Here is a 12769-nt window from a genome sequence, read left to right as displayed (position 1 = left end):
AGTCGAATTTACAGTTAAACTCGCAATCAGAGACACTGCAGTGGCAGGTCTGAGACATGATTACAGAGCTACTTATGTGAGTGGCACAACCAGTGCTGCAGGCCCACTAGTACCATTTGATTTACAGGCCCTGGGCACCTCTAGTGCACTGTACTAGGGACTTACTAATAAATCAAATATGCCAATCATGGATAAACCAATTACATACACATTTTGTAAAGGAGCACTTGCACTTTAGCACTGGTTAGCAGTGGTAAAGTGCCCAGAGTAACAAAAACAGCAAAAACAAAGTCCAGCACACATCAACAAACTGGGAAACAGAGGCAAAAAGTTAAGGGAGACCACACCAAGGATGAAAAGTCTAACACACTGCATGTTTCAAATGACAGTAAATATCACTGAGGACAGGACATTACTCGTATCCAACTCATGAATGTCCTCCTGCACACCTACATATTGAGTGAGTGTCAGACCACCAGGAAGTGCTCGAGAGGCTGGTCTGACAGGTCAGTGTGTGGGCTGATTTTTGGACCATTTGTGTAGTCTTTTGGGCCTGGTCCTACTGCTGTTTACCCTTATATTAAAACAAGCATGGCCTGCTACAAGCCCAAATTCATGCAGGTTTCAGTATCTTGCAAGACCATAGTACAGTGTGTCTGAACAAGTTCAAAACTGCCCCAATTTGCAAACATAGAGCACTTGTTTTGCTACCTAATTTACTAACTGGGGCCACACTTATTTTGGTGCCCAATCTATTTTCTGCTCCAGTGCAACCCTGTATCCAGCAGAATCCTCCACCTCAGGGTGGAAGCATGATCATTGTTCTGCCCAATTGCTGTTTCGGTCATCCTTCCTTTTCTCCTTCTGGAAACTTTGTGGCATGGTATACAGCAACTGAGTAGTGTGAGGTCAGAAGGAGGCAGTCTATATGTGCCTGGTGTGTGGCAGACTAGGCCTCTGTCAATGATAACCTGTCTACTGTGCACATGGTTACGGGTGCATATAGTACACGGTGGAACTTGAAACAATCGCTTGCTTTCCCAAGACCGTCAGGGAAAGGTAGCCTCCCTTGGGCTCCTATACAACTATTGCAACATGTATGAAGAGCATGAGTTACTTCTCCTCTCGATCTCTCAATGTAGTTTTCCAAGGTTGTGGTCACAGGCTCTCTATGAATGAGACAACAGAAGATCGATTTCCATACTAACATTTCTCTGATGATATACCTAAAATGAAATCACACCTTAGCAGAAAATGCAAAACAGTTTCTCACATTTTAGGAAAATATGATTCTGGCTCAGTTCAGCTAATTTAGAGAAATACTCCAATGACACATTTAATACATGTCATACTATGCTGCACATATTAACATTTTGAATGTAAAAATTGATTATACTTTGTTAGTTTGAACTCCCTGTTACAGTTAATGCAAACGAAATCAGATTGTTAACACATGCAAAAGTATATAATGGAGAACTACAATTGTCAACATCAATCAACAACATTTAGTGTACATGTAAAATAAACTGTTAGTGTTTTAAAGGTAAACACTCTTAAATAATATATGGATGGTTTCAGAACCTCTATAAATTATTAAATTTCAATTAATAAGGTTAGGCCGCACAGTATTTATGTTCAACACTATAGTGAATGCACTCTATCATATGATTTGAATGCACCACTTTACAGTTAAAACACTAATAGTTCACACAGTTAATTTGATAACATGGTCAGATATAGATCACAATTGTGACATCAGGGATGATAGCAATCTACGCTACTCCACCTGTAGCCAGCACTATTGAAGTTTGTATTATATGCAGAAAGTCCAAGAATCCCTTCCTGATTAAATGCCCAATTAGATTGTATTTATATATGTGGGAACTCACAATTAAGGGGTATGGACCGTAACCCCTTCAAAAAGAGTCCAAACCTTTACAAAAGTGAGAACCCACGTAAATAATTTGTAAAGTGCACAGTCTTTATTGATAAGTCCATAAATCCATTCAATTTAATTTATAAGTCCATTCAAGAACAAAGAGTGAGAGTTAAGCCAAACAGAACTAGTCATTGAAGTAAAATATATACAGAAACTCAATATGAGACACTTGCAGCAGCCGACACGTGTTTCGCCATCTGCAGTGATTCCACCTGGGGCTTTCTCAAGGCTGAAATCAATTAGGAATAAGCAAATTAAGGTCATTAATAGATCCTTTGAGAATAGTTTGAAAATAATTGAAATACGTATAGTGTAATCATGCAATATAACATGCTAAGATGTAGCAATTCCATGCTTGTGATTTGGATATTAAATGAAAGGAAAAAAGCAAGTGGAGTTAAGGAATGACTAAAACTCCTATATACTTAAGATGTGAAAGTATTAATTTTTTTTTAATTGAGGACAGTTTTTTTTTCTTGAATCAGGCTGGCTAATGCCTTTTGCCTCCTTGCATACTGTTGTGTGACACCACCAGAGACAGCATAGTGACATGCCATCCACTATTCCTTAGATGCATGTCGTGTAGCTCACACATTCGTTCTTGCTGAGCAACATTTAAAAGATGTGTACACTACAAGTTCAACATGAGATGAGGAATTAAAAACAGAAGCCTTAGGGCACACCACATACAGTGCACAGTCAAACAGAGGATAGTGGTAAAATGTGAGATAGTTATCAAAGTGGAGCTCTTCTGCAGGAAACCAGTCTTTTATCCATATGTAAAACTATTCCTAAAGCAAATGATTTATATAATCAAGAACTCAGCAATATTGCACTTTAGGTGCTTCCGGGGGGGCTCCTTCATTAGGGTGGAGAAGCATCACCCCCCTCTCCAGCCAGCAGCAGGAGCTGCAAACCTTTAAAACTATAATAAGCTATGTTTATTATAGTTTTATTTTTAAAGGGGCCGGGGCCATGGGGTGACGAGCAACAAGGGGAGAGCACAGCGCACTCCCCTCACTGCGCATGTATGTTTGGCCGGCTGGCCAAATGCACATGTACACAAGGGCTGTCTCCAACCCAGCACTGTGAAGCCAAGTTGGAGAGAGCGGTCCCAGGGTCTCAGTCTGTGTTGGAGCACCCAGCCAGGGTGCTCCAGCGAATCGTAATGCTGCTTTGAAGAGCCTCATGATTGGCCGCAGGGCAGGCTGTGAGCCTGCAGTGCAGCGGAGAGCGGCAGCGAGGTCCAGGTTAGTTATTTTTTTTTAATATATATATATTTTTTTATTCTTCCTGCCCTGCTACTTTTCTAAGTCACCAGCCGCGACTGGGTGCTTCTGTCATTGACTGGTTGTATATCAGAATGTAAATAATAATTTCCTACGGCATCGCATAGAGCGTTTGCAGAGCTGGCAGTATGGCTTATCATGGCCATTTGATATGATTACAGTGCCCTGATGAAGTTCACAGAGGGTGAACGAAACACGTTGGCTGGTTTCCATTTGGCATATTGAAACTAATAAAAGCTGCACTGGAGCAACATATTTTGATGTTCTGACATTTGTTGTGAATTTCGTTGGTGCCCCTCCGTTCATAATATGTGTATATCAGGATGTTGTATACACAGATATAGTCCCTCATTACAACCCTGGCGGTCAAAGACCGCCAGGGCTGTTTTGGAGTTTGCACCTCCAACAGGCTGGTGGTCCAAACTTGCATATTATGACCACGGCGGAAGCGCCGCGGTCGCACCGCCGGGACCGGCGGTTTACCACCATGTTGGTCCTGGCGGCTTTAATCCTCCAAGGCAGCGCTGCTTGCACCACTGCCCAGGGGATTACGAGTCCCACTCCTGCCAGCCTTTTCATGGTGGTAGGAACCGCCATGAAAAGGCTGGCGGAAAGGGGAGTCGCGCCCACCAAAGTTGTTATGAGGGCCATAGTCTGATATTGTCTGTTTGAGTGTAGATTTTCAAGTAGTCCAAATGGGGAAAAATTTAGGATAAGATATTTATGTCAGACGATATTCTGACTATGGTATTTTGGTACCAGAACCTTTGACCATTAGTCACTGCAGTCCCCTCTAGTCATTCTTCTTTGAAACCATATTGTATCACAAGGAAATTCAACAAAAAGGTATTCCACAAAAATGCCGTATTAGTCTAAAAAGGAATCCTGTATGTGGTGCAGGAAGAAATGTATTTTATTTGCCTTGCAAAATGGGTACAAATGTTCCATTTGGTACTTTATACTTAGGAGTGTTAATAATCTGCACATTTGTAAAATGTGAAAGCAGAAAATCCACTTCAGAAGATGTAAAAAGCTGAGTGGAAGGAGGATGATGGAATAGAGAAATTTGGAGCGAGGAAGAAATGGTGATTAGTGGTCCAGGTGCTGAATTCTGGAGCCTTGATAGGTAGAATTGGAAAAAGACCTAACAGTATCTTACAACTGACAGATGGAATATGATGTGTTTGATCTTCTAGCAAAGCTAAAGTGGCTGTGCTCATCATTTCGGATTTACGGAGGAGGGTTGAAATAAGAATAACTATAACTTAAAAGAACAATCACTAGACCACAGTGTGGGGGTGGCAGGGTATTTGTTAATCTTAAGTATTTGGTTGAAAGATATCTGGTGATCAAAAAATGAAAACACACACGTCAGGACCAGTGTGACACTTTGTATGTGAAGCAAAGGAGATTAAATTTGACTTGGAGCACTCAGAAAGCCAGTGAGCAAGCCCACTGGACTTAAAGTAGTTGAATGAAGGAAGGCTGAAATATAGATGGTGTAACCCAGTGTGCCAAGGACGAAAGTTCTAATCTAAGTTTCTCGCATGTGAAGTAGGGAAAAAGGAAGGGTATCGGCTAACTTAAGGTGGTGAGTGCAACTTTTCAGATTTTAAAAACTAGCTTATTTGGGTCATCAAGCTCAGTTTTGAATCAAGCATAACTTGAGAATGTGTGACATATTTCACTAAAGAGGGTGGACATGCTAAACAATTCATCAGTAAATTGTGAGGGGACCAAACTGAAGTGGAAAGATTAGAAAAGTATTGACTTTCATACTGTTAAAGACTTTTTTATGGTCTTAAACAATATTTATTGTTTACAAAAATATCACTCCTTAGGAGATTGGATATGTAGACTTTAAAGATAAGACACTGGTGGTGAGCCTCGAAGAAATACCAACCGCAAGTTAAAACTTAGGGTAAGGAAAGAGTCCATCAAAACTTGCTCGAAGGAGATGGTAATGAATGATTATATCAAGAGTACTGTTCTTGCAGATATTTTTAACTGGTTCTTTATACAACAGAAAATGAATATCAAGGCCAAGGTTAGTAGTGTCAAATGCAACTAATTGGAAATGCCAAAACAATGAGGATCATGTTCTGCTCATTATTCTGCTCCACAACAATACATGATTAATTGTCAAAGAAAGTTATGTTCATGCCCCACATGGTACAAGGATGGCACTGATAATTAACAAAACAACTCTGTTTTGCTAATGTTTAAACTTCTTTCCTAGTGATTTATTATAATTCTGTTTAATTGTGGGAGGTTAGTTAAAGAATGGAACTTTGTCAGTGTAAGGTGAAGGATTATTGTCAGAAGGTGAAGTGACTGCATTTGTAACCCTTTGTAAATGAGAGAAATCGGTTTAAGTATAACTAACACTACATCATAGGACCAAACATGTGCTTCACATTTTTAAAATGATGAATCCATGGAGCTCATTCTTAAGCACAATTAGTTTATGTTAACCTGATTAAAGAATCCTATATTATCTTCAGAACTAAAGCAGTGTCCTATCTCCCTACCTATTCTATGGGAGAGATAAAAGGTATCACTCCCTACATTATACCGATTGCAAACATAATTCCAAACAGAAGTAAGTGAAGATGTGCAGGTAATGAAACTCTGCTCGAAACGCCAGGTCTCACTCCCATGGCTCACATACACAAATAGTCAACACCTTTCAAAGGGATTACAGCATCACTCAGTCTGTGTTGTTGCGAACAAACCCCAAACGTTTATGTATCCGGAGAATCGGTGTAGCCCTTCATTTGATGCAGATTAATCCTATAGTTTTTTCTGAGAAGTCTTGGCTCAGCAATCGTGGCACAATTAACCAATTATTTTTAGCAAGATACATCCCTAATATAGGGTTTGTGAGGCTTTGTATGCTTCAAATTATATGATGTAATGGCTTGAACAATTACCCATAATATCCTGACAAGTTAGTTGTCACTGTATAGTATCAATATGTAGCTAACTTTTCTGTTCTGAAGGCCATTAGTAATTTGTCATCTAAATGTCTCAGTTGACAAGAAGCAGAAGGCATATTACATTTGCACCAGAAATAGGTGTGGCAGTTAATTTCAGGTGAGATAAAATACATTGTTTAGTAAGGTTTGTCAAAACATTCAGTTCATCTGATCATGAAAAAAAACATTAAGGGCGCTCATTTAGATTTTGGTTGATAGGTTACTCTGTCACAAACATGATGGATATCCGTCCACCATATTACGATTTCCATTAAAAAATAATGGAATCATAATTCGCTGATGAGATATCGGTCACGTTTGTGATGGAGTAACCCCCTTTGCCAAACTCTAAATTAGGCCCTAAATGAGGTCTATTGTTTTGTCAATATTCTAGGCATAAGAAATGGAGATACTGTTCTCAAGCTTTTATCCACTGATGGTCTTTGTAGTCTTGGGTCATTTACTTTATCTTGCCATACCTCAAGTAAGACTAACTATAAATGTTTACCTCTTAGAATGTTTCTTGCCAGTCCAACAAGTAACAAGTAACTAAGTGAACTGATGAGTGAGCAGGGAACCTAGCTCACAATTGATAATACTTTCAATTCATACTATATGTTTGTTTCATGCACTTACTATCTTAGAAGCCCCAAATTGATCCAACCTGATTTTTTCTAATTCAATTCAATCACGTCATGCAATAGAAAATTAAACTTTCACTAGTCCACTAGTCTGTAAAGTCTGATATATATATATATATATATATATATATATATATATATATATATATATATATATATATATAGAGAGATCCGTGAACAAGGCTACGGCTGAAACTCGTTGGGAGGAAGACCTTTTCTGTTTTGTTAATATATTTTTGCAACTGTTCACCTGTGTCTTGACTTTTCTTTATATTGGAGAAGAAAATACGTGCAGCATGTTTATGGGATTCCCGTTCCCATGTCAAGACCGCTACGTTGGAGCCTCGATATTTCGGGCAATTTTGTTGGACATATATATATATATATATATATATATATATATATATATATATATATAATTATTACTAGAGATATATATGATATATATACTGTATTATTAAGGGGAGGGACATGTCCCTCCCCTTAATAATAAATGAAGTAGCATAGTGTGAAAGGGAGAGATCTGTGTGCCCCCTTCCCTTTATTGAAAGGTAAGGCTCCAGGGGCTGGGGTCCCCAGGACATGCAGTGGCTTGTGGATGGGGATATGCACCTCTTTACCCTTTAATATATATTTTTAGGATGGGGTGAGGGGTCTTCTGGGCTTCTTTCAGCTCAGGAGGGAAGCCATGTGCCCCCAATTTTCAGGCTCTGGGAAATGGGATCCTCAGGGTTACTATTGGCTCAGCGAAGGGGTCTGCATGCCACCCTACCCTTTAAATATATGTTTAAGCTCCACGGGATGGGGTCACCTGGGCCCAGAGAGGCTTGAGGAGGGCCATGTGCCTGCTATCCGTAATTCAATAAAACAGCCTGAGGCCTCAAGGCCCATAAAGGAGGGGGTATGTGCACCCTCTCTCATAGTGTAAAAAGAAAATAATAATAATTGCTAGCTCCTGCGAGGAGTTGGACAAACCTTGCAGCCGAAGACTTGTGCACGGTGGGGCATTGTCTGCCTGTGGTGAGTTGAACACAGGGCCTTGTGACAAACCCCACGGTGTACACAGCCAAGGGCCAAGTAATCCTTTGCATTAAAAAAAAACCTAGAAAGTTATTGAAAAAACAGAGGTTAAAAGTGATATTATATTTAGGAACTGTAATTAAATATTACTTTAAACTAAAAAACTAAGACATTCAGTGAAAAAAAAACAAAAGTTAAAGTGACATTATAGTTAGAGGAACATGTCAGCTAAAACCTTCTAGTTTAATTTAACAAAACCACTGCAATTCACCAGTTTTACTTATCCTATGTATCTATAATTCTTGCCCTGCATTGCAAATGACCCCACATACTAGATCATTCATGAGATGTCACTTAAGGCCACTAAAATTCCTCATAGCTTACTGAGTTAACTAGACCTTGTGTCCACACCAAGCCCAGTGTTGTCATATAAAATGTATTGTGATATGTTATCTGTTAGACCTGTCAGCCTTAGAGTGGTGTTCCCCCAAACTTTTTGCCTCCTTGCCTCATATTTTTGACGATTCTTTTTGTTAGCCTTAGGACACTGAGGGGGTCATTCTGACCCTGACGGTAAAAGGCTCTTACCGCCGGTCAGAAGACCGCCATCATACCGCCGCGGCCGCGGTAAACCGCCTCGGTCATTCTGACCCACAACTGCCAAACCGCCAAAAACCCGACATCCACTGAAGCCCGCCTCATCAGCGGTCAGCGATAAACTGGAGATGACCAAACCTCCACCGTCACGCCAACACAAACACGCCCATGCCATTACGACCCACGAATCCACGCGGCGGTCTTTCAACCGCGGTATTCCATTGGCGGTACACACCGCCGCGCTCAAAATACACACACCTTTACAAAACACAGCCACATTGGACAATTCGAAATACACACACCTGATACACATACAAACAACACATCCACACACCCATCACCATATAAAACACACACCCACATCACCCACAAACCCCCACAAATCGAATTTCAGAGACAAGGCGCAATACACAGAGAGAGAGCACAGGGAACGCAAAGCACAACACACACAGGAACCCAACATCATCACCCACACCACATCTAGGCACAAAACACCACACACCACCACACTCATCACCACAAACACCACCCCACACCTCATCCACACCACCCCATGGCACCCCAAAGACACCCCAGGTTCTCGGACCAAGAACTCAGGGTCATGGTGGAGGAAATAATCAGGGTAGAGCCCCAGCTCTTCGGCACACAGGTGCAGCACACCACAATAGCCAGGAAGGCGGAGCTATGGCAAAGGATCGTCGACAGGGTCAACGCTGTGGGACAGCATCCCAGAAATCAGGAAGACATCCGAAAGCGCTGGAACGACCTACGGGGGAAGGTGCGGTCGATGGTGTCAAGACACAACATCGCTGTGCAGAAGACTGGCGGCGGACCCCCACCCACTCCACCCGAATTCACAGCATGGGAGCAAGAGGTCTTGAACATCCTGCATCCTGAGGGCCTCGCTGGAGTAGGCGGAGGAATGGACTCTGGTAAGTCTAATCTCAACTACTTCACCCCCCCCAACCACCAGCATGCCAACCCACACCCCCACCCTCACCCCTAACCCCCCAGCACACATACTCCCTGTTAATGTCTCACCAGCACAACCCACCCAACCCAACCCCAACCCCTGAATGCCAACACAAACCATGGACACCCATCACCTAAGCATGACCACTGCACATACCCATCCCCCCCCACAAACCACCCTCACAACTCCTCCCACATGGGACTGCCAGCACTGGGGGACAAGGGCACCCACAAATCGCATGCCATGGATCACACAAAATCAATAACCATACTATTTTACCCCTGCAGGGCCCGAACGCCAACACACCGGCCAGGAGGGCCCAGATTTGTCCATCCCACCCCCAGAACAGGCCCCCAGTGATGACAGCAGCTCTGTCGACCTAGAACCTGATGACCAGCCCGGACCATCGGGGACCTCTGGACAGTCGGTTACCCTCAGTCAGCCACAGGCCACAGCAGACCTACCCCCCTCAGGAAACACCAGCTCAGCACCCACTCAGCGGGCCCATGCTTCTGTCTCCAGGACAGGTCAAGCAGCGGTGTGTCTACCAGTACAGGGCACCCAGGGTAACCCACAACCCCAACAACAACAGGGACCTGGGGGCACTGGTAGTGGGCACACCGTCCAGGGGACAGAGGCCCAGGAACGAAGAGGAACTGGGAGGGCTGCTGTGCGACAGAGGGAGGACAGGCCTAGGGAACCCACTGTCCAAGAGGCCCTCACCACCATCATGGGAGCGTACCACCACTCCCAAGAGACGATGGCGACGGTCCTGGCCAGGTTCCAGGAGATCCAGGCCATGCAGGAGGGCCAGTACATGGGGTTCCGGGAAGAACTGCGCAGCATCAGTTCCGCTATGGGTACAATCGTGGTGGCACTCAACCAGATTGTCACCACATTGTGGGACCATGTGGCCCCCCAAAGGGCCCCTGCCACTAGCATGGAGGAAGAACAGCCCACCACCTCCGGCGGCGCTAGTGGTCAGGAGGCCCCGACACAACAGCAACGGCCCTCCCGGACCCCACCCCCTGCAGAACAAGAACCACCCCGCAAGAAAGGCCTGAGATCGAGGAAGAAGACAGAGTAGGATGTCAAGACCCCCGCCATGCACGGAAACCCCCGGATGTCATCCCACTGTCCCACTTGTTCACCCTGTCCAACCTTGAACTGCCCCTGCTCCACCTTCCACAGGCATATGGACAATGGACCTGTAGGAACGACAGTCTGGACACTGCCATGGACATGCCTCCACCATCACCCATCACCCTTTTTGAACTATACACCTATTTGAAAACTTCAATAAACACAATTAAAGCACAAAAACCAACTGGATTCTGCTATCTATTTATTTAAACCAAATGTATTCGATATAACCAACAAAACATTTCTATTTACATTGTGATGACAACATACCAGTGTCACACAGCGGTAGTCCATGGGGAAAAAAACCAGAGGGCACTCCGTGGGGATCAGATCACTGAAATAGGAAGTGATATACACAACTAAGTTACCATACATTGGGGTGAATGGTCAGACAGTAGAGAGCCACTACAGTTACAGATATAATACAATGCAGGAGTAGATTATTACCTGTGTGTCACTGGAAATACTGCAGTATCACTCTGTCCCTTTTGTCTGTGTCGTCCTCTTCGTCTTCCTCCTCTTCACTCTCCGCAGGCTCCACAGCTGCTCCAACACCACCATCTGGACCATCCTCCTGCAGGAAAGGCACCTGGCGTCGCAAAGCCAGGTTGTGAAGCATGCAGCAGGCCACGATGATATGACACACCTTCCTTGGTTAGTACATTAGGGATCCACCAGTCATATGCAGGCACCTAAACCTGGTCTTCAGGAGGCCGAAGGTCCGCTCAATCACCCTCCTGGTACGCCAATGGGCCTCATTGTACCGTTCCTCTGCCCTGGTCCTGGGATTCCTCACTGGGGTCAATAGCCAAGGCAGGTTTGGGTAACCAGAGTCACCAATTAGCCACACACGGTGTCTCTGTAGCAGTTCCATCACATAAGGGATGCTGCTATTTCGCATGATGTACGCGTCATGCACTGACCCTGGGAACTTGGCATTTAAATGGGAGATGTACTGGTCAGCCAAACAGACCACCTGGACATTCATCGAATGATATTTTTTTCGGTTCCTGTACACCTGCTCATCGTCTTTTGGGGGAACCAAAGCCACATGGGTACCATCAATGGCACCAATGATATTGGGAATGTGTCCAAGGGCATAGAAATCACCCTTCACTGTAGGCAAGTCACCCACCTCAGGGAAAATGATGTAGCTCCGCATGTATTTCATCAGGGCAGACAACACTCTGGACAACACCTTTGAAAACATAGGCTGAGACATCCCAGATGAAATGGCCACGGTAGTTTGAAATGATCCACTGGCAAAAAAATGCAGTACTGACAGCACCTGCACTAGAGGCGGAATCCCTGTGGGTTGGCGGATGGGTGACATCAGGTCTGGCTCCAGCTGGGCACACAGTTCCTGTATAGTGGCTTTGTTGAGTCTGTAGGTGAGTATGACGTGTCTTTCTTCCATTGTCGACAGGTCCACCAGCGGTCTGTACACGGGAAGATTCCTCCGTCTCCTCGCAAGTCCCAGCGGACGATGCCTAGGAAGGACAACATGGAGCACAGAGTCAAGCAACCCACATGTAAGTGCCCACAGCATGCACAGTACACGAATCTCTCGGGATTGAATGGCTAGTATGATTGTCGGTGCAAGGCCTAGCCATGTGTGATGCAGTAGGAATTAAGCCATGTGGGCCCTTGAAATGGCGGCTGCCTGACCTGTGAAGTGTGACAATGTGAAGTGAGGTCATTGCGCAAGCGTGGCACACCGTGGCGGTAGGCGGTCGCAGTCCGCGGCACAAAGCCGCATTGGACAACATTGAACCCTATGGGTTTCAGGAGCCAATGGCGGTGAGCGCCGGCGTTCGCGGTACGCACCGCCGCGGTACGCACCGCCGCAGCACGCACCGCCGCGGCCATAACCGCCTTTTTCTCTCTGCTTGATCACACGAGACCTGAGCATCCACAGGAGAGGACCTATACTGCAAGTGCTGCTGTGACCTCGGTCTGGAAGTGACAATGGCTGCTGCGACTGGGGAAAGGGCCCCCGCCTTCAGTTCCGAGGAGTTGGAGAAGCTCGTGGACGGGGTCCTCCCCCAGTATGCGCTACTCTACGGGCCTCCAGACCAACAGGTGAGTACACGGGGGGCAATGCATAGTGCCCAATGCCTGGGCTGAGTGGGGAGGATGTACGATGGAGGGGAGAGCAGCGAATGGCGAATGCATGGTACGACAGATGA

The sequence above is a fragment of the Pleurodeles waltl genome, chromosome 7, assembly GCF_031143425.1.
Source record: "Pleurodeles waltl isolate 20211129_DDA chromosome 7, aPleWal1.hap1.20221129, whole genome shotgun sequence".
NCBI lineage: Eukaryota > Metazoa > Chordata > Amphibia > Caudata > Salamandridae > Pleurodeles > Pleurodeles waltl.
Note: the sequence above shows the minus strand (reverse complement) of the source record.